Below are 22,771 nucleotides of genomic sequence, written 5' to 3' on the forward strand. Positions count from 1 at the left end.
TCTCTCCCTTTCCCCCTCTCTCAATATATTCCTCTCTCATCCCTTAATTTGATTTTATTTTTTTACATATCATCCCTTCATATTCAACTCACTCTGTGCCCTCTGTCTAAATATGTGTGTGTGTGTGTGTGTGTGTATGTATGTATATTCTCTTCAGCTACCCTAATACTGAGGTCTCATTAATTATACACATCATCTTTCCATGTAGAAATGTAAACAAAACAGTTTAACTTTAGTAAGTCCCTTGTGATTTCTCTTTCTTCTTTACCTTTTCATGCTTCTCTTGATTCTTGTGTTTGAAAATCAAATTTTCTATTCAGCTCTGGTCTTTTCACTGAGAAAGCTTGAAAGTCCTCTGTTTTATTGAAAATCCATATTTTGCCTTGGAGTATGATACTCAGTTTTGCTGGGTAGGTGATTCTTGGTTTTCATCCTAGCTCCATTGACCTCTGGGATGTCATATTTCAAGCCGTTTGATCCCTTAATGTAGAAGCTGCTAGATCCTGTGTTATCCTGACTGTGTTTCCACAATACCCAAATTGTTTCTTTCTGGCTGGTTGCAGTATTTGCTCCTTGATCTGCGAGCTCTGGAATTTGGTGACAATATTCCTAGGAGTTTTCTTTTGGGGTTCTTTTTCAGGAGGCAATCAGTGGATTCTTTCAATTTCTATTTTACCCTCTGGCTCTAGAATATCAGGGCAGTTCCCCTTGATAGTTTATTGAAAGATGATATCTAGGCTCTTTTTTAGATCGTAGCTTTCGGGCACTCCAATAATTTTTAAATAATCTCTTCAGGATCTATTTTCCAGGTCAGTGTTTTTTCCAATTTTCACATTGTCTTCCACATTTTCATTCCTTTGGTTCTGTTTTATAATATCTTGATTTCTCATCAAGTCGCTAGCTTCTACTTGCTCCAATCTAATTTTTAAGGTAGTATTTTCTTCAGTTGTCTTTTGGACCTCCTTTTCCATTTGGGTAATTCTGCCTTTCAAGGCATTCTTCTCCTCATTGGCTTTTTGGAGTTCTTTTGCCATTTGAGTTAGTCTATTTTTTAAGATGCTGTTTTCTTCAATTTTGGGGGGTCTCCTTTAGCAAGTCATTGACTTGTTTTTCATGGTTTTCTTGCATCACTCTCATTTCTCTTCCCAATTTTTCCTCTACTTCTCTAACTTGCTTTTCCAAATCCTTTTTGAGCTCTTCCATGGCCTGGGACCAGTTCATGGCTTTTTTGGAGGCTTTTGATGTAGGCTCTTTGACTTTGCTGGCTTCTTCTGGCTGTATGTTTTGGAATTCCTTGTCACCAAAGAAAGATTCCAAAGTCTGAGTCTGAATCTGAGAGCATTTTCGCTGCCTGGCCATGTTCCCAACCAACTACTTGACCCTTGAGTTTTTTTTCGGGGTATGAGTGCTTGTAGAGTAGAGAGTACATTGTTCAAAACTTGAGGGGATGTGCTATTGTTTTCAGAGCTATTTCTATACAGCAAGCTCTGCCACACCAGCGCTCCTCCTCCCCCAAGAACTGCCAACCCTAGACTGGACTCAGATCTTAAGCAGGCTCTGCATTCCTGCTCTGATCAGCCACTTAATTCCTCCCACCATGTGGGCCTGGGGCCAGAAGCAACTGCAGCAGTAGCTCTGTTGCTGCATCACCTCCACTGCCCCTTGGGAGGTGGCTGAACCACAAACTCCTTTCATTCTGTCCCCGCAGCTTTTCCCACTAACCTTCTCTGTTGTCTTTGGCATCTGTGGGTTGAGAAGTCTGGTAACTGCCACAGCTCACTGATTCAGGGCACTAGGGCCTGTTCTGCCCGGCTCCCAGTCTGGTTGGTCAGGGCACAGCCCACGCTGGGCTCTGCTCCCCTCTGCTCCCAGCTCCATGTGTGATAGACCTTACCCAGCGACCATCTAGGCTGTCCTGGGCTGGAGCCCTGTTTCCCTCTGCTATTTTGTGAGTTCTGCAGTTCTAGAGTTTGTTCAGAGCCATTTTTTATTGGTGTTTGGAGGGTCCTGGGGGAGAGCCCTAGGCAAGTCCCTGCTTTCCAGCTGCTATCTTGGCTCTGACCCCACACTGACAGTAAGGGTTTTTGTCAGTAAAACCTAGCATTCTTATTCTGAGTTAATAAAATGAAGCAGTTTCACCTTGCAAATGCAAAGGCTACAGTTGAGAATCACATTTTGCAAATTTAGTAGAGACAATGAGCTTCAGCTGATTCAAATTCACAAATAAGGACTCCTTAAAATATATTGCATATATTGAATTCCTCTGATGGATTATAAAGCAGCTCTTTTATTTTACTTGTTATTCTAGGATAGTTTTCATCATCCTGCTATGAACAACAACAAAAAAAAATTGAGCAACCAGAATGTTTTCTTATTGTCCCTACATCTAATCCAGTTTAACCCCAAATTTTAAGCTTATAAAAACACACTGGGCTTTACAGATTTGGGTGCTTCACTCTGCCTGGATTCCAGCAACCCAGACATGTTTCCATCATTCCCAACCTCCCTTCATATTGCGAGCATCCCTACTTAATAAAACTTAATTGTTTTACTTTATCTCTGGAAGTTCCTGCCTCTTACTGTGCCCTATCTTGTAGTGTTCCTTCTCCCTCCTTGGACTGTACCCTAAGAACACAAACCTCACTGAAACTACATTTAAACAACGGGAAAGGAAAGGAATGGAATGGAATGGAAAGGAAAGGAAAGGAAAGGAAAAGGAAAAGGAAAAGGAAAAGGAAAAGGAAAAGGAAAAGGAAAAGGAAAAGGAAAAGGAAAAGGAAAAGGAAAAGGAAAAGGAAAAGGAAAAGGAAAAGGAAAAGGAAAGGAAAGGAAAGGAAAGGAAAGGAAAGGAAAGGAAAGGAAAGGAAAGGAAGGGGAAAGGAAAGGAAGGAAAGGAAAGGAAAGGAAAGGAAAGGAAGGAAAGGAAAGGAAAGGAAAGGAAAGGAAAGGAAACCAAAAGGGAAAACGGAAAGGAAAGGAAAGGAAAGGAAAGGAAAGGAAAGGAAACGAAAGGAAAGGAAAGGAAAGGAAAGGAAAAGGAAGGAAAGGAAGGAAAGGGAAAGGAAAGGAAAGGAAAGGAAATAAAGGAAAGGAAAGGAAAGGAAAGGAAAGGAAAGGAAAGGAATATCAGAGAACCATTATACTTTAAGAGCTAAAAGGAACCTCGATCCATAGAGTAAGTAAGAGAGTAGTGAAGGAGAGGAAAATGATAAAAATGTTCTCAGATGCTAACCTTGCTTTTTCAAGAATAGCTCCATAATTGCCCTTTTAATTACACAAATATTTATTAAGCATCAATCACATTGAAAGTAACTTTATTAGACCTCAAGGAATATAATAGCTTTCTAATCTCTAGGTTAGACCATAGTTCTAGAATTATCTTGCATGGAAAGTTATAAACAGATGATAGAAAAAAAAATTCACCTTCCACATATCATTAAACTCTGTTAACAACAGGTATATTTATGGCACTTAAAAAACTCATGGACGATGACTAATTATCAAAGTTTTCATTTTAAGCCTACCTTCAGCATTAGCAAATACAAGAATAAAACCTGTTCTTATTCTACTTAAACCTGGGGTCACTAACATCTTGCCCAACCATGGCTTGCCACAACATGGTTTAATCAGTCTTAGACAATTTTTCAAGGGAAGGACAATGTTCATCAATGAGCAACAAAAGTTTTCCTTATTACATAACTATTTTGTACCCACTTTATTTAAAACTTTCCATACAATGTTTCAGTTTGAAAATTCAAGTCACCCCTCCAAAATGTGCTTCCCAGGTAATTAATTACATTTTCCTTTTTAAAAATGTTTGCCTTTTAAATCAGTGTTGGAATGGAAATAGGAGAATCCACAAATATTTCCATTTAGAACATTTCATAATGAACATAGTCATAGCTTACCAATTAGGTTATTGCATCACAGTCACTCCTCCATAGCTTTTGATAACTGAAAAAGAGTTGAGGAAATTAAAGAAAGGAGAACTAAAGAAAAGGAAGATGCTGGGAATGAGGAAGAAGAGAATGGTAATTATGTTAAAACGAGGCATCACAAGAAAAGAACATAAAAGCATCCAGGTGGTAAGGTAAATAGGCAACTCCTGAGCCTCAAGAAAAAATAAAATAAAATAAGAATATCCAGGAGATGAGGTAAGTGTGTATCTCATAAGTCTCATATGTACTTGAGGGAGTCAGAGACAGAGAGACAGAGGCAGACAACATAGTGATGCTAGAATAGTGTAGTAGTGCTACACAGTAAACAAGCAACAAGGCTGAACAAGGAGAGAAGAGAGGTTTGAGTCACAAAAAGAGTTACAAAAGGAATATCCACAAAACCAACAAACAAAACTTTAGAGAGAAGTGAATAAAAAGGGGGATGGGAGAAAAAAATGTTAAGACCTGATGATGTAGGTGATATACTGGGAGAAGAGGGAGAAAAGTGGTGGCATACTGTTCAAGTAATAGATAACTAGTACTGATTGCACTTCCTTTCTCCCATTTCTTTTTCTTTCCCAGGAGGAGAGTTATAATGAGAAGAAACAAAAAATAGGATGTAATGAAAGGAAAAAATGATAATAATCATAACAATTTCCATGAATATAAGTGGGATAAACTGACTCGTAAAATGAAGGCATGACAAAATAGATCAAAGTCCATTAATTTGTCTTTTTGTAAGAAACATACTTAAAATATTCTATAATACATATGGCATTTTTACAAACATTAGAACAAAAGCTTTTCCCAATAGATACATGGTTAAGGGATATAGTTTACAAAACAAACATGGAAAAGTTTCTGAAGAAATAAATTCAATGCTGGGCATACTATAAGTGCTTAATATATGCTTGTTGACTGATCAACTATAAATCAAATAGCAAACTACCAACAAGCATATGAAAGATATTGTAAATCATTACAATAATAGAAATGCAAATTAAAACAACACAAAGGTATTATATCATATCAAACATATATGAAAATGTTGGTTTTTATAGATTTTATCAGCCAATCAGAAAAAAAATGCATCTTAAGTCAAACAACCACAGGTCACACTTTTAAATCATCAAATCTTCATTGTGTGTCTGTGTGTGTGTGTCTGTGTGTGTGCGTGTGTGTGTGTGTGTGTCTGTGTGTGTGTGTGTGGTTTATTTTCTGGTTGCTTTTTCCATGCAGAAAAAGTATTTGCTTTTTTTTTACTACTCATATGTTAAAATCATTCAGGAAACCTGAAGAAACATTTTTTCCCCTAACCACTTTAGAGTGTAAGTTTGGCTCAGTGTTTGAGGAGTATGTATCTCCTTTAACAGATGTGCATGAATACTAATTCTAGCATTATTACATGCCTTAAGAAATGACATAGTGATATGTTTGTAAATGACATTTAGAAATGTTGAGGTGTCTCTGACCATTAGAAAAGATGAATTCATCAGATGTTATTATCCTTTCAGCTTTCATGGGTACATAGTAAGCCTTAATAAATTCTTGTTGACCAACTTTTTGAATTAACCTTTCTAAAGGCTATGTTTACACACTCAGTTGAAGTGACATTTCCAAGCTGTTCCTACAACACATATGGATGCACTAAGGATTTTTGTTACCAGGCAGATTTCTCAATAAAAGAACTTCCTCTACTATCTTGAACAACGCACTACAACCCATTTATGGAATGGTAAACAAATTCTATAGAATTGCCTCCAACTCCATTTAGCTTCAGGAATTCCAAAAAGGTTAATTAACTTTTCAATGGTTGAAAAGTTGGTGTCAGAGCAAGAGTTTAAACCAAGGTCTTCTTGACATCAACTTCAAGACTCTATCCAGTAGACCAAATTTTCTCTGGTCCAACAAAAACTTCCATTAAAATCAAGACCAGAAACCTATCCACATGGTAATGTGATTAACAAAAACATAAGGCAGAAGAAAAATGATTTGAGCTATATCATTCTTTCAAATATTGGGTTAAATGATCTCTGAACAAATAGATTTCAGTTTCTTATGAAAACCATAAAAGTACTCTCTCAAATGAATCTCTGTAGTAGTTTTTTTTTTTCCTAATGAACAGGCATGATCTTGTAAATCTACAAAGAACAAATGTGTAGAATTTAGGTTCTCTACTTTCTAAATGAGATATAATCTTAAAAATAAAAACAACACACCTAGAAAGACATTAAGACTCAGTAGCACATAATTCAAAGAAGCAGCCAAATTGCTTTTACAAGTTGTTGAAGAGATTAAGCCTTTCATCTTTAGCTCCTATATGCTAATCATTTCAAGATGTGAGAATAACCGACTTCCAGAATAACTGTAATATGTTATGTGTGAAACTTTAATCTAATCAATGTGTGATGGCTTTAATTTGAGAAGTGTATAACAACATATATTGCATAACACATGTGAGATTGAATGTAAAACTAAAAAAGACATATGCTTTCTGACTTACAGGTTCCTAAAATTTAAAGACCTAGATTCTGTGGCCTTGATATTTTTATTCTACATATTGCTTTATGTTTTGTAAATATTTCACCTAACCTTCATCTAACCTCCGTATTATTGATATTTGTATGGTAATGAAATTAAATGTAGGAAATAGGTAATTGTCAAATAAAGCAATTTCAATGTTAGGAGATCATCTGGTAAGAAAGGAAGCCATGATTGCCATCACTCCCCTCTTTTAGCTCTTAGATTCCCATTCTCCCCCCACCCCCTCAATTCTGACCCATAGGTATCCTGAGATCTGGAATCCTTTCAATGACCTGGCATGGCCAACACACCCAACCATTAAGACAATATTGAATCTTTGATTTGGAAGGACTATCCTTCTACAAAAGAGAAAACTCAGTTGATGCATTATAGCTGTCTTTAAATATCTGAAAAACTGTCAGGTGGAGAAGGGATTAGATTTATTTGGTCCCAGGAATGAAATATAGAGAAACTGGTAGACTACAGAGAAGCAAATCTAGGTTTGATATGGTGGGGGAGGGGGAGGGGGAGAGGGAAGATTTCCAAACAATTATAGCTGTGAGTTACCTCAAAAGGGGGTAGATTCGCCTTCATTAGAGTTCTTCAACCAGAGGCCTGATGACTACTTGCCAATAAGTTTTAGAGAGGATTTTTCTGTGTTTGTGTTAGTTTAGATGTCTGCTGAAGTCCCTCCCAACTCTTGAATTCTATAATTCTGTGATTTCCATTTCACGACATGCCTGACAAGTGGTTATTCATACTCATGAAATTGCTGATTTACTAGATTTCTTCCTAAAAATTTCTGGCCTAACTAGAGCACCTTACTTCAAATCTGGTATCAATATGACAGCAGAAAGTAAAACTATATGCTCCCATATTCTAGAAAGTATATTTCATTGAAAGGCAGGTTTAAGATGGTGGGTATGTTAGGAGGCCTATGTAATAATATTTTTGACCAACTTTGAGCTTTCAGTCTAAGAAAGACCTCAGTTGTTTTCTCTGAATTCCTATCTATTTCATTCCCCTCATCCTATGCTAATAAATTGTTACCTAATATATTTGACTTCACTAAATGTCATCTTATGAGATTCAAGGGTAGAGTAAGGGAAGAAATATGGTATAACGGATAGTGCACAAGGCCTAGAGGCAAATAGACCTGTATTGAAATTCTGATTCAGACTCCAATAAGCTGTGACCAGAGACAAGTTTTTTTTAACCTGTGTGTATTTCAGTTTCTTCACCTGAAAAATGATAATGTTGAATTTGATGTCTACTAAGGTCCCTTCCTGTTCTAAATCTATATTCACACATGGCTAGTTTTACTTAGGATTAAGGATATTTCCTGTTCTTTGACTAGAGTAAAAGGTAAGAGGGAGGTCATGAAGTTACTACGAATTTTTTTTTAAATGAAGCTAGGGAGTTGAGTTCACATGAAATCACCCCAATTTCCTAACTATGTATTATAATTGTAGAGTATGGTTGAAATTCAAGAGGAGGGAAAAAAGAGATTTTCAATAGCCATCATAGATACTAAGATTAGGGTGCAATAAGAATAGAGACAGAGCTTAGTACAGCATCAGGGACCGACCACACACACACACACACGAGTGTGAATATGTGTGTGTTTGTGTGTGTGTGTGTGTGTGTGTGTGTGTGTATAGTAATAGATGAAATTAGTGTCACTGTCTGGCTTTTCTCCAGTGACACCCTGGAGCAAGAGAAATTAAATGGATGGATGAATGAATGAATGCATGAATGAATGAAAATCATTTAAGGATCTACTATATACTAATCTTTGAACTTGCAGTATTATTCACTATCCTTAAGGGACTTACATTCTAATAGGCAAGGGGACAATATATATATAAGGAAACGGTAGCCAGAGAAGGAAGTTTTTATCTGGTAAGTCACAGAGAAACTGAGTGGATTCAGGCCTTCGTAAAAGCCATGTATTAGTTGTATGGGTCTGATTACTGTTCTTAGAGCAAGAGGAAGAAAGCAGGTGAAGGGGAAGAATAATGACACACTCCAGGCAGAAGGGCAAATACCAAGAGGCCTAAAGTATATATGTAGATAAAATATGAAGAATAATCATGGATTTGCTAAAGTAGGCTGAGTTGTCTGCAGTCATTAACTCACCTGTCACCTTGGCCTCAGGGTAAAGTTTCAAAGCTGAGTGGAACAACTTTCCCAGGGGAGGGGAGCATGGTCTTTGGAGGTGTCTTCTAGAATCTAGAAACTTCACAGAACAAATCCCCTTAATAAATGGATTTGTCCTGTATAACTTGAACTCAGTCAAAAGGCCATATCCAAGGACCTAGAAGGCCACATGTGGCCTCCAGGCCACAGGTTCCCCACCCCTAGTCTAGCAAGTACTATTTCAGATAAGTAATAGAGTGAGCAAGGACAAGGAGAGATGTACAGCTACATATCAGATAGCCAGATGCCCTGGATTAAACAAGTACCATTTTTTGAGTATAATATAGAAGTGTCCAACTTTCCGGAAGAAGTCGTATTATGTGAATCATTTAAAGTTCCTAAGACTCTAAGATTGTGAGGTATTTGAGGCAACCAATTTTAAAAGCAGACATATCAGCATTACATGATATGTTGATTTTGTTTTTACTTTTAATTTCATATAAAAAGCCATCATCAACAACAAAGATGGGCTATTCGGGGGCAGTATCTAATATTTTGACCTGTTCTAATTCTTAGAAGTATAATAGGATAATGTTATAATGGGATATGAGAAAAAACCATAAACCATTTTGGGAAAGAATGTGTGTGTGTGTGTGTGTGTGTGTGTATGTGTATGTGTAATTGTGTGTGTATTTGGCTATTGTGTCAGGAACTGGTGATACATAGCTAAAATGAAACAGATACTGTTCTCAAGCAGCTTTTTGTCTTACACATGTAGTATTGTGTTATACATATATATATATGTGTGTGTATGCATATGTATGCACATATATATATACATACATAGGTATGTATAGATAGATATATGTGTGTATATGTATGTATGTACATGTTTTCTTGTTGCTGTTTTTCTCCAACTGATATGGTTGATCTTCATGCCACTCCCTAAAAAGAAAAATGTGATTGTTAGTATTTTTGTGGGGACAGAGCATAACTAAGCCTTATTTTAGACATAAACACAACTGTTTGGTAGGTTTACATACTATGTGAATACCTTTGATCAACCTGTCAGACACTAAATTGTCCAAGCACATTTTCCATTTATCTATCTATCTATCTATCTATCTATCTATCTATCTATCTATCTAATTTTGAATCAAGAAAGCCACAGCTATGTCAGGACCTGTCTTTTACAGAAACAAAGAAACAACAATACAATTTTCTGTATGCAGTCTGCAAATGTTGCAACCATTATTTAGGATTAATCAATTAAGTGCTGAAAGATAAAAGAAGACATTTAAACAAAGATTAAAGTGAGAATGTGGCTGAAAATAACAGGGGAAAAAACTTCAGGATTGGATAAGGGGAAAAGATTAAAGATGTTTTTGAATCAGATAGTAACTGAAAGGAGCCTTTCTCAACAACTTAAAATCAAAGGGCAGAGAAAAAGAAAGAATGCCACAGATTACTGAGTGGAGAAAAGGGATGAAGTGATTCACTGGGACCCAACTATAAGAACAATACTGAAGTAGTGCAGCAGATTCTGACACAAAATAAAAGAACTAGAAAACCAGTGACAAGGTGCCCTATTTTACAACTATAAAAGAAGCATCAATAGCAGGGTCTGGACTATTTTATGATAAGGAGGACAACAAAGCCTAGAGTTTCAGTAGTTAAGATGGGAAATGATAAATACTATATGTCAGATTTCTGTGACTATTCTAACAGTGCTCTTCTGTGATGGGTAGTATCCATATAAGACACAAAAAACCAATTTTTAAAAATACCTTTAAATTTCTGTATAACATTACAGTGAATTTTAAGCTTTTTGTAAACTATGGGTAGTAGTCCAGAATATGTTTAATCCCAGCAAAACAAAAAACATTTTTAGAAAATGTTTTTAAGACAGAGCTAAATATACATGGCAATGGTGTCATAATTTAATTAATATCATATCTTACTTATCTTTGTCCATATGTAATACTCAATTTAAATCACAATATGTTGAAATAAAGTGCACAGCTTCTCCACTTAACAGATGCCAAACTAAGAGGGCCAGAGAGTGTTGAGAGACTCATCTAAGGTCACACAGCTAGTCTACAAGAAAAACTCTCTTGTCTGTATTCTGGACTTCCCTCCAATACTGTATTTTTTTTCATCCTAGAATTTCACACCAGCCCTGAAATTCAGGCACTAGAAGTGCCCTCCACACTGAGGTCTCTTCTGATTGGATGACTAGTACAAAAATCTGAACTGAGGTTCTGGGAGAACCATATAGATCTTCTATCTCTTCAGTCTTCTCCAGGGTCTACCCTAAAGTTTCTCTACCATATATTCCTGGGGCAGGTACCTTAAGCTCTCCAATTGCCTCTGCTGCCTTTTGTATATCGTCTTCTTGTTTCAGAATGTAAGCTCTAAGAGGCCTGAGACTATCCTTTGTGCTTTTATTTGTATTCCCAGTGCTCAGCACCAAGCCTGACCCATCATAAGTGCTCAATAAATGTTTCTTGAATGACTGAGCAAAAACTAAGCCTAGTGTGCTGACTCTATTACACCCAACTTGCTGAGGTTGGAGAGAATAGTTAATTGACAAGGGACTGTCCTTTCAAAATGTGAATCTCTGCTGCTGACATATTGGCTTAGAAAATCACAAATTAACATTATCTGTATTGTATTTTTATTTATTTTGTTATAATTTCCTATTCATATTTTAATTTCATTTAGGCAGCACCAAGGAGTGTGGCCATGATGGTGGACAGAGTTTGACACTTCTGCTTTAGATGATCTCCTAGTATCCAAGTAGGGCAGAACAAAAAGAGCAGAAGGAAGGAACAAAGTAAGACCATGCAGAACCCCTAGCTACTTTCATATTAAAGACCAGAAATTATCCCAAGAAAGAATAACAACAACAACAAAACCAGTCATTATTGTGTTGTGTGTGTGTGTGCGTGTGTGTGTGTGTGTGTGTGTGTGTGTGTTATGGGCAGGCACGGGGGAGGGAGGGGGGGCTGGGTGGGTAGAGAGGAGGATTTCAAAGTAACCTTAAAGCAAAAAGTGGTTCTCCCAGTCTCAACCCCCCCCCCACACACAGACACACACACACACACAGACACACACAGACACACACACACACACACACCTCTGAGCCTCAACCACCTTTACCACTGATCATAGCTACTTTTTTACTAGATAAAAACAGGAAGTTCTAGAAGGGTGGGGTGGATCTCCCTTCTAAAAACTCCCAGAGACTCATACATAGATTCTCTTTCATTTCATCATACGAGTTGTCATTGTCAACCTGTAGAACTCCTTAATTGACATCAGAATTCATTTTATCCATTACAACTCACATGTGACCTACTTGTAACATCCATTCTTATAAAAGATATCTATTAGCAAGTCTGTTACTCTTCCCTCTAATAGTTTTCTCTGCATAGTCATATGTCATATTTGATATAATTTAAGGTATTTTCTGAATCTAAGAAAAAAAAGTGAGAAAATGACTACTAGATATTTAATCTGTTTAAGGCATTAGTGGATTCTGATATTTACTTTAAGTAAAACCTGACCAAATTTACTTGAGAAACTTTCCTAGGAAATGCATGCTCAGAAAACTCTATTTCTTTTCCCTAAAGAAGGAGCTCCTTTAAAAAAAAAATGAACTGTTTGATTTAGCTTGCAGAGATGACATTCATCAGGAAAACAAATTAAAACTAGTTGAGTTGACATCATTTCATTTGGGGCTGCAGGTTGATGTGGATCTTCATTCAAATAGAAAGATTTTACTCTCAAAATGTAAAGGTTAAAAGGGAATCAATTTAGAGATCATATAGTCCAATATCACTTTAGAGATAAGGAAACTGAAGCCCAGGGAAAGTTCCTTTAGTCAAACAGCTACTTAATATCAAAGTACCGCAACCCAGCTTTGCTGTCAAGGCAAGAGAATTTTCTTTCCAATGTCCTGCTGGCCTCAATCATTCCTCCCTCTTTTGCCAGCTACAGCACTTGCAATAAATAAAACTCTAAGCTCAAGTTTGTACAACGAGTTATATATGGTATTTCCACAGTTTCTTCTATGCAAAAATCCTAGGAGACTAACAAAACCTTATCTGGTGACAATCATTCACACTGTCATTTTTCAAGTAAAGGTTGGCCCCGAAGACAATCAGTAAAGCCATATCAAGTACAGGGTGATTCTATGGAACATTCACAATTTCTGGGTTTGTTATCAACTCATATCCCAGAGTATATCATTAAATGGTTCTTTTTATTAATACATTCCTAACATTTGGGGGTTTCAAACTATTCATTGCTATAACATTGAAATATACACTGCCACATATGTCCCTTCCAACTTCCAATACTAGACTCCTGAAAGTAACACTATATATCTGGCAACATCATATCCTTATATGATGATCTTGCTTTTGAAAGTCACAATTATATATTTAATGGATGTGATTATGCATGCTTTGTTTCTTTGGCACTAATCATTTCACTTTTCTTGCTGGTCTAATCTGTAACAGCACAGCATTAGGAATACAGGGAAATGCATTATGCAATTTGAATGATGAATGAGAAAAAGGGAAATGACACCAAGTTGTATTATGAATCATTGTATGCACCCAAAGCTATAGTTATTTTTCTTTTTAACAGCTAGTGAATGGACTGACAATGACAAGGGCTATATTTGCAGAGACCCAGGGGTGAAGAAGAATTGGAAATGGTGTGTTATTATACACATTAAATTACTTGACGATATGATGTGAAGATGATTAATGAACTGATTTATAATACTAGTAATTCCTAATTTAGTGGTAAAGAGGCAACCATGGCAGTAGACTCTGAAATATAAAACCTTCTAGAAGTGCAATATCACCAGCTTCCCCAGGGATAAATTATAGAGAATGATACATTTCTAAGCTCTGACTTGGGGACAGCAGAAATATCCCCTCTTTTGCAGAGAACACAAACTGAATTACATAAACCAAACTAGTAAAATAAACAAACCAAAAATTGGATTGTGGATTTTTTATTTTCTTTTGTCTGATGTTTTAACAATTGGACTGCTCTCAATTAAAGCAACAGAAACTCTCATCTACCACTATACCACACCTCCAAGAAAAGCTAATTGAGATGAATGAAAACACAAGAGATAGAGTTTCTGGGTAATTAATAATCAATTTATTAATTAGGCTATCTGGCAACCAATAAATTGATGATCAGTGGTTTCTCTCAGTAAACTAAAGATGCCAAGGGAGACCCTGAAATGTCTCAAAGCCCTTTTAAAGGAAATTTTCCTCAGAAGTAAAAATTAATCTTGATTGGTAGATTTTTTTCTTTTTTTGGAGGGGGAAAGGCAGGGCAATTAGGGTAAAGTGACTTGCCCAAGGTCACACAGCTAGTAAGTCTGTTAATTGTCTGAGTCCTGATTTGAACTCAGGTCCTCCTGACTCGAGGGCCATGCTATACTCACTGTACCACCTACGTGCCCCAGATTGGTGGACTTTTACTGAGCAGATGGGCTAAAAGTCTTCAACTCCTCCAGCTGAGAACATAGCTTGATCATAAGACAAATCAATCTGGGCAGTGGTGGGATTCAAATGAATTAACAATCAGTTCTTCAAGGAACCAAGCTAAGGCCCCGCCCCTGCCAACAACCAGTTTGCCTAACTGAATCTAAAATTAGGTTCCACAGAACCAGTGTGAATCAGCTGAATCCCACCACTGCATCTGGGCAAGGGAAGCTAGCCCCATCAGGTTCTCTCTATCTAGTTTCTTCTTCATGAGCTGAATTGCCCTAAACTCTAATGGAGGGGACCCAGGACAGGGGGTTCCTCTTCTAGGCAAAGGCTCACCCAGACTAGATTCCAATGATACTCTAAACAGAAATTAGATTTCCCAGTTGGGTGGGGTCCCACTCAATGGCTCAACTACCCAACTAACTATCATGTGCCTTGAGGCCCAGGAGCAAATCTCATCACTCAGCCATGCCCCTCATAGACTGACTGACTTTTTTAGGAAATGGGTTTTAACAAATAAGAGGAAAAAGGGTGGATCACAAAATAATTAACTTTTAATACAATAATATAAAATTATTTTCTCTCATAATAAAATGTTGTATATTATCTAAACAGAATGGGCAACCAAATTTCAAGTTTTCTCCTTTTTCCACTTAACATTCCATTTAACAGATGACAATATCAACAAGAAGAGATGATAGTGGAAAATTAGTCTTAGGTCCTGTTATGCCAATCTTTACTTCATGTTTACAGGTGAGGATTTTGTGTTATTCTGTATTGTCTGTAAAAGTATGTTTTCTTTGTGTGCTTGTATTTTAATTAGCTTGTTTGTATTTTCATTTTGTTTGGCCTAGGCTGGAAGTAAATCAATCTCTTATGGGCCCAATCACACTGTTGACCTACATGGACATTTTGAACTGCCCTGTTTTCAACTTCAGCCGGGTCATTCTAAGAAAGGGTTAACTAAGAAAGGGTTATCTAAGAAAAATAGCCTGGTGGCACCCCATAGTGGTGTCAGATTTAGTGCAAGTACTCAATTGGCTTGGGCCCAACTATTGCCCACGATTTCCAAATTCAACCTATGCATTTCTCTCAGCTTCACAAATAGCAGGGACTATAAGCATGGACCACCATGCCCAGCTTAAATATGTCTTCTAACTGTCATTTTGGTTCTAGTGAAAAACACTGTGCCATGGGGTAGAGGAAGGATTTCAGGGAAAAAGTGTAATCCCATAGAGTTCCCTGAAAACAAAGAAATGGTGGAAAAAGACAGTCTAGGGAGAGGTATCCAATGATTATTGGTTCCAGGGCATGTCATCCATCTCAGCTTTGCCAAAGCATAAAGAAGAAGGAACAACAAAGAATATCAGTTAAAAAGATGACTTCACATGCAGAATAGACACAAGAAGGCCAGTCTCATGAGAGGGGTAATGGGGATCTAAGCTACTGACTTTGTGTCACTAAGCCCAGATGGTAGTTTGAGGCAAGATGAAGAAAGATCAATCTTGGCACAAAAGGCAGATGCAGTGTTAATATTACACCCAAGGGGTTTACTTTGGATAAACTGTGCTGAAGTAAAGGAAATAGGAAGAAGATAAGATAAAGACAAAGACAGAGGTGGAGGGGAAAAAGAAATGAAATGACAGAGCTTCCAAAGACTGAAAGTGTTCTAAAAATCTTCCAAAGTGTGCCTACTCAACATTCTAGAGTCATGGCTAATATCCCTTATGTTATAGCTTGGAAATGTATCATTTATTCACTCAATCAACAGGTAGTTATTAAGCATTTACTGTACCAATATTATGCTACGTGCTGGGGGTACAAAGGCAAAAAAAATTAAACAATTCCTGTTTTCAAGGAGCTTATAAGGAAAGACAACATGGATATATGTAAGCATATACAGAATAAACGCATACACACAAATTCAAGGTTGTAATTATAAGTAGTACTATTCTTCAGCCTAGCTACGAACTTCATGTCTCCTTTGGGTCATCAGCAGTTTGGGTTTCTCAAAGTCTATGATGTTGTATAATTCAAACAAATAAGATGCCAAATGGAGATTATGAAGGCTGAAAAGATAGGCATTACAGTGACCAATAAATCAAATATATAATTTACCTAGGAAAGAACCTTCTATTTTTTTAGTAACTACTTGGAAAATGGAAAACAATATAGCAAGATTAGGTTTAAATTAACATCTAACACTGAATTCACATTAAATTAAAAAAAATGTAAGACCTGAATATCGAAGATCAGGTCACTAAAATTTAGATGAGAAGCAGGTCATATATCTTTCACAGTTGTGTGTAGTAGATGTATTATTAACCAAATAAGAAAAAGTGATAATTACAAAAATTAAAATAATTTTAATAATTTAATTAAAATGTTGCATAAACAAAATTAATAAGAAAATAAATGACTGAGGGGACTTTTTAAATTGAGTATCTCTGATAAGATTCTGATATCCAAAAAATCAACAACTAGCAAAAAAAAAAAGATTCTCTATAGATAAGTAGATAAAAGATATGTTCCATTTTCACATACCTCCAATAAAAACAAAAAAAAAAAACCTACTAACTATAAGAAAGAATATTCCAAATCACTAATAGTAATAGGTATGCAAAACAAAACAACCATAAAGTTTCACCTCACACATTCCCAAAGATAATAAGAGATGACAATGGTCAATGTTGGAGTGGTTGGTCAAAAACAGACACCAATGAATTTTTGGTAGAGCTATGAATTTGGTGCAAGTATTCTAGAAAGCAATTTGGAATCATGGAAATAAAATGAAAAAAGAAATTCCACAATATGTGGCCCAGAGACTCCACTGCTAGACAAATATACAACAGAAGGCATTACTAAAAATAAAAGGTCATATGTGTGTGTGTGTGTGCGTGTGTGTAAGTATATATATTTTTGACATATTCATGTATTTTTAGCAGCATTTGTTGTAATAGTGTTAAGCTGAGGAGGAAAAAAATAAACAGCAAATGTACTTTGGTTAGGAAATGCCTAAACAAATTGTGGTACATGAATGTAATGGAATATTACTGCGTGCTAAAAAATGGCAACTGCTAAATATAGAAAATCATAGAAAAACATATAAAGCAATGCAAAGTGAAGAGAAGGATAAAAACTAAAATACACAATAACTGAAAGGTATGAAAATATTATAACCAAGTTTGTCCTCAAACAAGAGATGTGAGAAGACATCTCCTCCCCCCGTTTCAGAAGTGGTAGTTTGTGGGTATGGAACATTGCATACACAGCCATATTTTTTTCAATATGTTCAGTCATTTTGCTTAATTTGTCTTTTCTGCTCTATCTATTTAAAGTCTTTGTTATAAAGAATGACTTTCTGAGAGGGCAAGAGGGACAGATACAAGATAAAATATACATGATTTTAAAAGATATATTTTCTTTTAAACATAGTACCACATAACTCCTCAAATTCCATTCAGCTCATTCTCCTCTTATTCAGTTCTAGGCCCAATTTACTGATCACCTACAGTTCCTGCCCAATAGAAAGCAATAGACTGACACATTGATAAAGATAGCTATATTCCAGTGATCATCGTGTGGTCAAATTTTCTTCTTTGAATAGGAGCCCAAGTTTACCTTGCTTGTTACTTATAGAAGTCAAATTAACAAATGTTTATTAAGCCCATACCATGTGCCAGGCACTGTACTAGATACTGGGAACACAAATTTAAGCACAAAGAGAGATAGTTCATGCCCTCAAACAACTTACATTTCATTTGAGGAAGACAATACATAAAAAGCAGTAAAAAATATGTTGAGAGGCAGATATGAAGTATCTGGGCGATGGGGGTGATAAAGTACCTTGAAGAGTCAGGAGTAGTTCTTAGAGAGGAATGAAGACATGGTACTCCTGTGAAACCTCTTTAAAATAGAAGTTCCAGGAGGAATCAACCAAAGCCCACAAGGGTGGATAAAACTTCCATTGTCACATGTAGTCTAGTGGTTAAGCGAATAGACAGGGTAAAGACTTTCCTATGGCATAATAGAGAAAGTCCTATGGAAAGTCAGTAGTGTACCCTGGAGAGGAATGAAGATACTTTCTGATTTTATTTGTAGACATTAAGGTTATGGGTTTTTGTTACCCTAGGATGAGGAGATGGTCAAGAGATAGAAGGAACCTCAGAGGTCCTCTAGTTCAAATCTTCCATTTTACAGATGAGCACTCCCCTCTTTTCTTAAACTTTTGTCTCCTGTGTACTTCTGGGCATCTCTAGTGATAATCACCCTATATTTGATAGGGTTGTGGGACCTGGACCCCTAAAAGAACAGGACCATGTCTTTGAAGGCAACCCAGCCCTTGAATTTTCTCACATATTTCAGTAGCTTAGGTCAACTGCTGTTTTGTCTGAGGCATCTAGCCTAGCCTAGCCTAGCCTAGCCCAGCCCAGCCCAGCCCAGCCCAGCCCAGCCCATCTGGATAATAATGCTTTTAAACTTCCTTTCACTTAACTCCTTTCATTGTCTACACTTGTCGAACCCCAGGCTACTTACTTGAGACCCTAGGCTATTTACCACTTCTTAATCCCATCCAGATCTTCTCGAAGACTTTTTTTGTATATAGGTATCAGTGGAATACTCATCAAATTTGAAGATTTACTGGGAATCTCCCTGCCATGCTGGTGTTACAATAAAACCTCCCTAATTTGAGTGAAAGAAGGCTTAAGCGGTCGAATTCTTCCAAGGCAGCCTCACCTTGTACCCTTACATTTCAGGATCCCCAGCACCCTAAACCACAACACATTAAATCTAATCTTTATGCCATCTGGCTTGGTGGCTATATAGGGGCAGCCATATGCCTTTTCCTCCTTTTCTGTTTAGTGACTTTTTAATTAAAGAGCTTCCATGTGCCATCTTCTTAGCCTTATTTTGCTTGGTCCCAGAGGGAAGAAATATTATCAGTGGGTATAAGCTACAGAATCAGAATGAAGTTTATATAAGGAAAAGACATTAATAACAATTTGAGAGTAAAATGTGCCACCTCAAGGAGATTCACTAGAAATTCTATCACTAGAGGTCTTGAAGACTGCATAATCATTTGTTAGGGTGGTTGTAGAAGAGACTCCTGATCAAGCATTATTTGGACTAAACCCATTGGAAGGGACATCCTTTCTAATGCTGAAATTGTCTGATTTAATAAGAGAGTAAAAAATCAAAAGAACTGGAGTCTAACTGCAAAGAACATTGGAGATCAGATAGGAAGCATTCTTTCTTATCTAGGAATCCAAATGGTAAAATTGTTACTTTCAAAAATCCATCGTCAGAGAGTCTAGGGTAACGTGGATACTATTAAATCAGGAAAGAAATCCTGGACAAGCATAGGAGGAAAGACTTACTTGCTTTGGGTATACCTCACAAAGAGTCTGAACTCCCACACCTAAATTTAAGAGTTAGTGTAAAAGGATCCAGAAGGCTAAAATACCAGTCTCACCAATCAAATCCATCAACTGTAGTATCAGGATTAATACCAAAGGCATATATTGCTTTAAAAAAATTAAACAAAGGGAAAAATAACCAAGAAAGAGTACTGTTTAGCTCTTCATAATTGATATTCATTATCAGAATGAACTCAGAAGACCTCATAATTTGTAAATATTTCACTTTAAATTGGTATTAGGTTCACGCTATATTTTTTTTTTGAGAAATTGAGAACTATTTAATGGAATATTTTAAAGCAAATTTAATAAGACAAGTGACAAATAGCTTGGCATCAAAGAGATATATGACTGAAAAAAAGAGACCTATCATGTGGTGAAAGTAAGAGATAATCAATGGTCAACCTGTATTATCTATTGTTGTTTATGAAATCTCAAGAGAAGACCCCAGAACACTGGGTGTTCTCATTATGTAGGCTTCATGGTAGAAAATGGAAAAGAGTCGTACAAAATGAGCTGTCATAGATGGATTGCAATCTGAATCCATGGATTGAAAACCCACAATGATAAGATCACATGGATATATAATGAAGCATATTAATATGTTTTTTTCTCAAGGGAGTAAGTCAAGTGAAAAACAAAATAAATTTCCTCTCTGACAAGTTACACTGGACGGTAGAAAAGTAAGACCCTTTGAGGAGAGGAAAGGTGAGAGGTGTTGTGAACAAAAAAACATCATTATAAGGTACTACTGAGCCAGGGACTAGAGCTTTCTGAAGGAAGAAAGGGGCTATCCTTTACATTCTAGGCTTTCTTTGGGCCTAGGGAATCACTGTGTCTGCTTGACAATACCAAAATTCTAAGTTCACGTGACCAATTTATAGGAGTAGGATGGTGGGAAGGTAGGGGTGGGTAGGACACCAGCTGTTAATTTTAATGACAGCAAGTCAATTCACTTAGAATGATGAATTTGAAATTTTTCTAGAGAGACAGGCTAAGTAGTTTTTTCTTCACATAGAGTAAAATCAAACAATCGAAAGTTTTTAAGCTCAGTAGCATTTTCCCAGCTACAGGCTAAAGAATTAAGGGTGAGAATCTCAGGATTCCTGAAAAAGAATTGCTGGGGCTGACACTATATTCGGGGTAGAGTTGGGGTGGGGGTAATATATCAAATTGGATCCAGATTAGAAACATTTTATTTTTCTCCCAAGAAGAAAAATTATGATTCAATGGCTGTATTTGTTTTCTAAATTCTCAGTGCCTGCAGGTACAACCAGCTAGGAACTGAAAAAGCTGTCAATTATCTCTTGATGGGATTTAGGGAAATGTTGGAAGGGAGAGGGGAAGGATGATTGAAGAGATAAGGGAGAAGTGGGAATGAATAGAAATAGAAAAAAGCAGAGTTTCTAGGCTTAAAATGCAGATGTACATAATGGGGAAGAAAAATTCAGGACACATTGTTTTGATCTGGCAAGTTAATCTAAGTCCTTTGGGTCTATACACTGACTGTAAAGCTGTTCCTTTCAAAATAATAAACAGACTTATTTTACTTGTAGGGTTTATTTCTGACTTCATAACAGTGCATTGTAAAAGTATTAAGATGCGAGAAATAATTTATGATAAGCTGCTTTGTAAAGAGTATAAACATCCAATAAGGGATTTTAAAAAATAAAAATAAATACCCTTTGGTGAATAAATGACAAGAATGGTAATGGAATGCAGATATATCCCCCTTGCCAAGGCATACATTTCATCTAAAATAGTTTTGATAAAACTACAGTAAATAAACACGGACAATTTTGGATGAGTAGTTTTTTTTTTTTAACATTGTTTTCTTCAAATATATTTGCAAAAATCTTAAACGGACAAGAATTTTAAAACGTAATGAAGACCTATGTGGCTTGTTGAATTGAATATAGATTATTCAAACATTTCCTACCTTGCATATGTAATTAACAAAGCAATAAAATACAAAGTGAACTGCCTGAAACTCTGTAAGTAGACTCTTCAAAGGAATGCAAATTATACTCCTAAGAAATGCTAACTTAGACTTATAAGTTAAAAAAAGAAAATAGCAATTTCTGGATATTAGTTCCATTTTAGCTTTATCCATATAACTTAGTAAATATTTATTGAATCTAATTGCCCCAAATAATTGAATTTTGTCTAACTCCATTTTATTCCTACTTAAGAAAACCCTAAAAGAGGATGGGAAGGGTTCTTCCATAACTACAAACCATGTGGATTTCATCTATCTCAGGAAGAATAAATTTCCTTCTTAGCCAATATGTTCTCTCCTGAGTTCCTTTCCTGTAATTCAGGTGCTATGAGTCTATTTTCTTTCCTCTTTTTTTTCTCTTTTCCTTTAAAGTATAATGTCAAACTTCTGATTTTGCTCCTGCCAGGGAGGGATATGACCTGGTACAAGTCTGAGAGACCAGTGGCTCTCTCCTTTGCCCTCTGCCATCTGGCCTTGCTTTCCATTTTCTCAAGGACCTAGTACAACAGCTAATATTCTGAACCTTTCAAAGAAGGCTTGCCAACAGTGACCAAATTAAAGGTCAATCTCTGCAACTCTTAATGATGATAGCTGGAGGGACTCAACAAAAGCAGTTAGAAATATGTTTGTTGAGCAGTTTGCAGTCAACTGGGTTCACGTGCTTAAATGGCTAGAAGGTAAAGAAAGAAAATCATATTGACTCTTTGTTCTGCTCCAGTTCTTAATATACTCACTTGCCAAACACATCCTGAGTGTATGGACATGATTTGGCTTATGAGAAAACAATAAAGAGAAGCCCTTTGTGAACTGTTGTACAAGAATGTATTGAGGGAAATTAATATGAAGAAATAATTTTTTTAATGGGGTTATAGGAGCCATAAAAGAAACAATAATAATCCCGTTTTAAGATACTTGGGCGGTTAGGTGGCTGAGTGGATAGAATACTGGGCCTGGAATCAGCAATACCCGAGTTGACTATGACCTCAGACATTTACTGGCTGTGTAACCCTGGGCAAGTCACTTAACCGTGTTTCCTCAGTTTCCTCATCTACAAAATGTCTTGGAGAAGGAAATGACAAAACTACTCCAGTAATTTTGCAAAGAAAACTCCAAACGGGGTAATAAATAGTCAGATATGATTGAAATGAATGAGAAACTAATTTTTTCCCCCTGAAATCAAAATGAGTTACAATATCTACTTAATAAAATACTCTATTTAAGGAATTGTTCTAT

The sequence above is a fragment of the Trichosurus vulpecula genome, chromosome 1, assembly GCF_011100635.1.
Source record: "Trichosurus vulpecula isolate mTriVul1 chromosome 1, mTriVul1.pri, whole genome shotgun sequence".
Lineage (NCBI taxonomy): Eukaryota > Metazoa > Chordata > Mammalia > Diprotodontia > Phalangeridae > Trichosurus > Trichosurus vulpecula.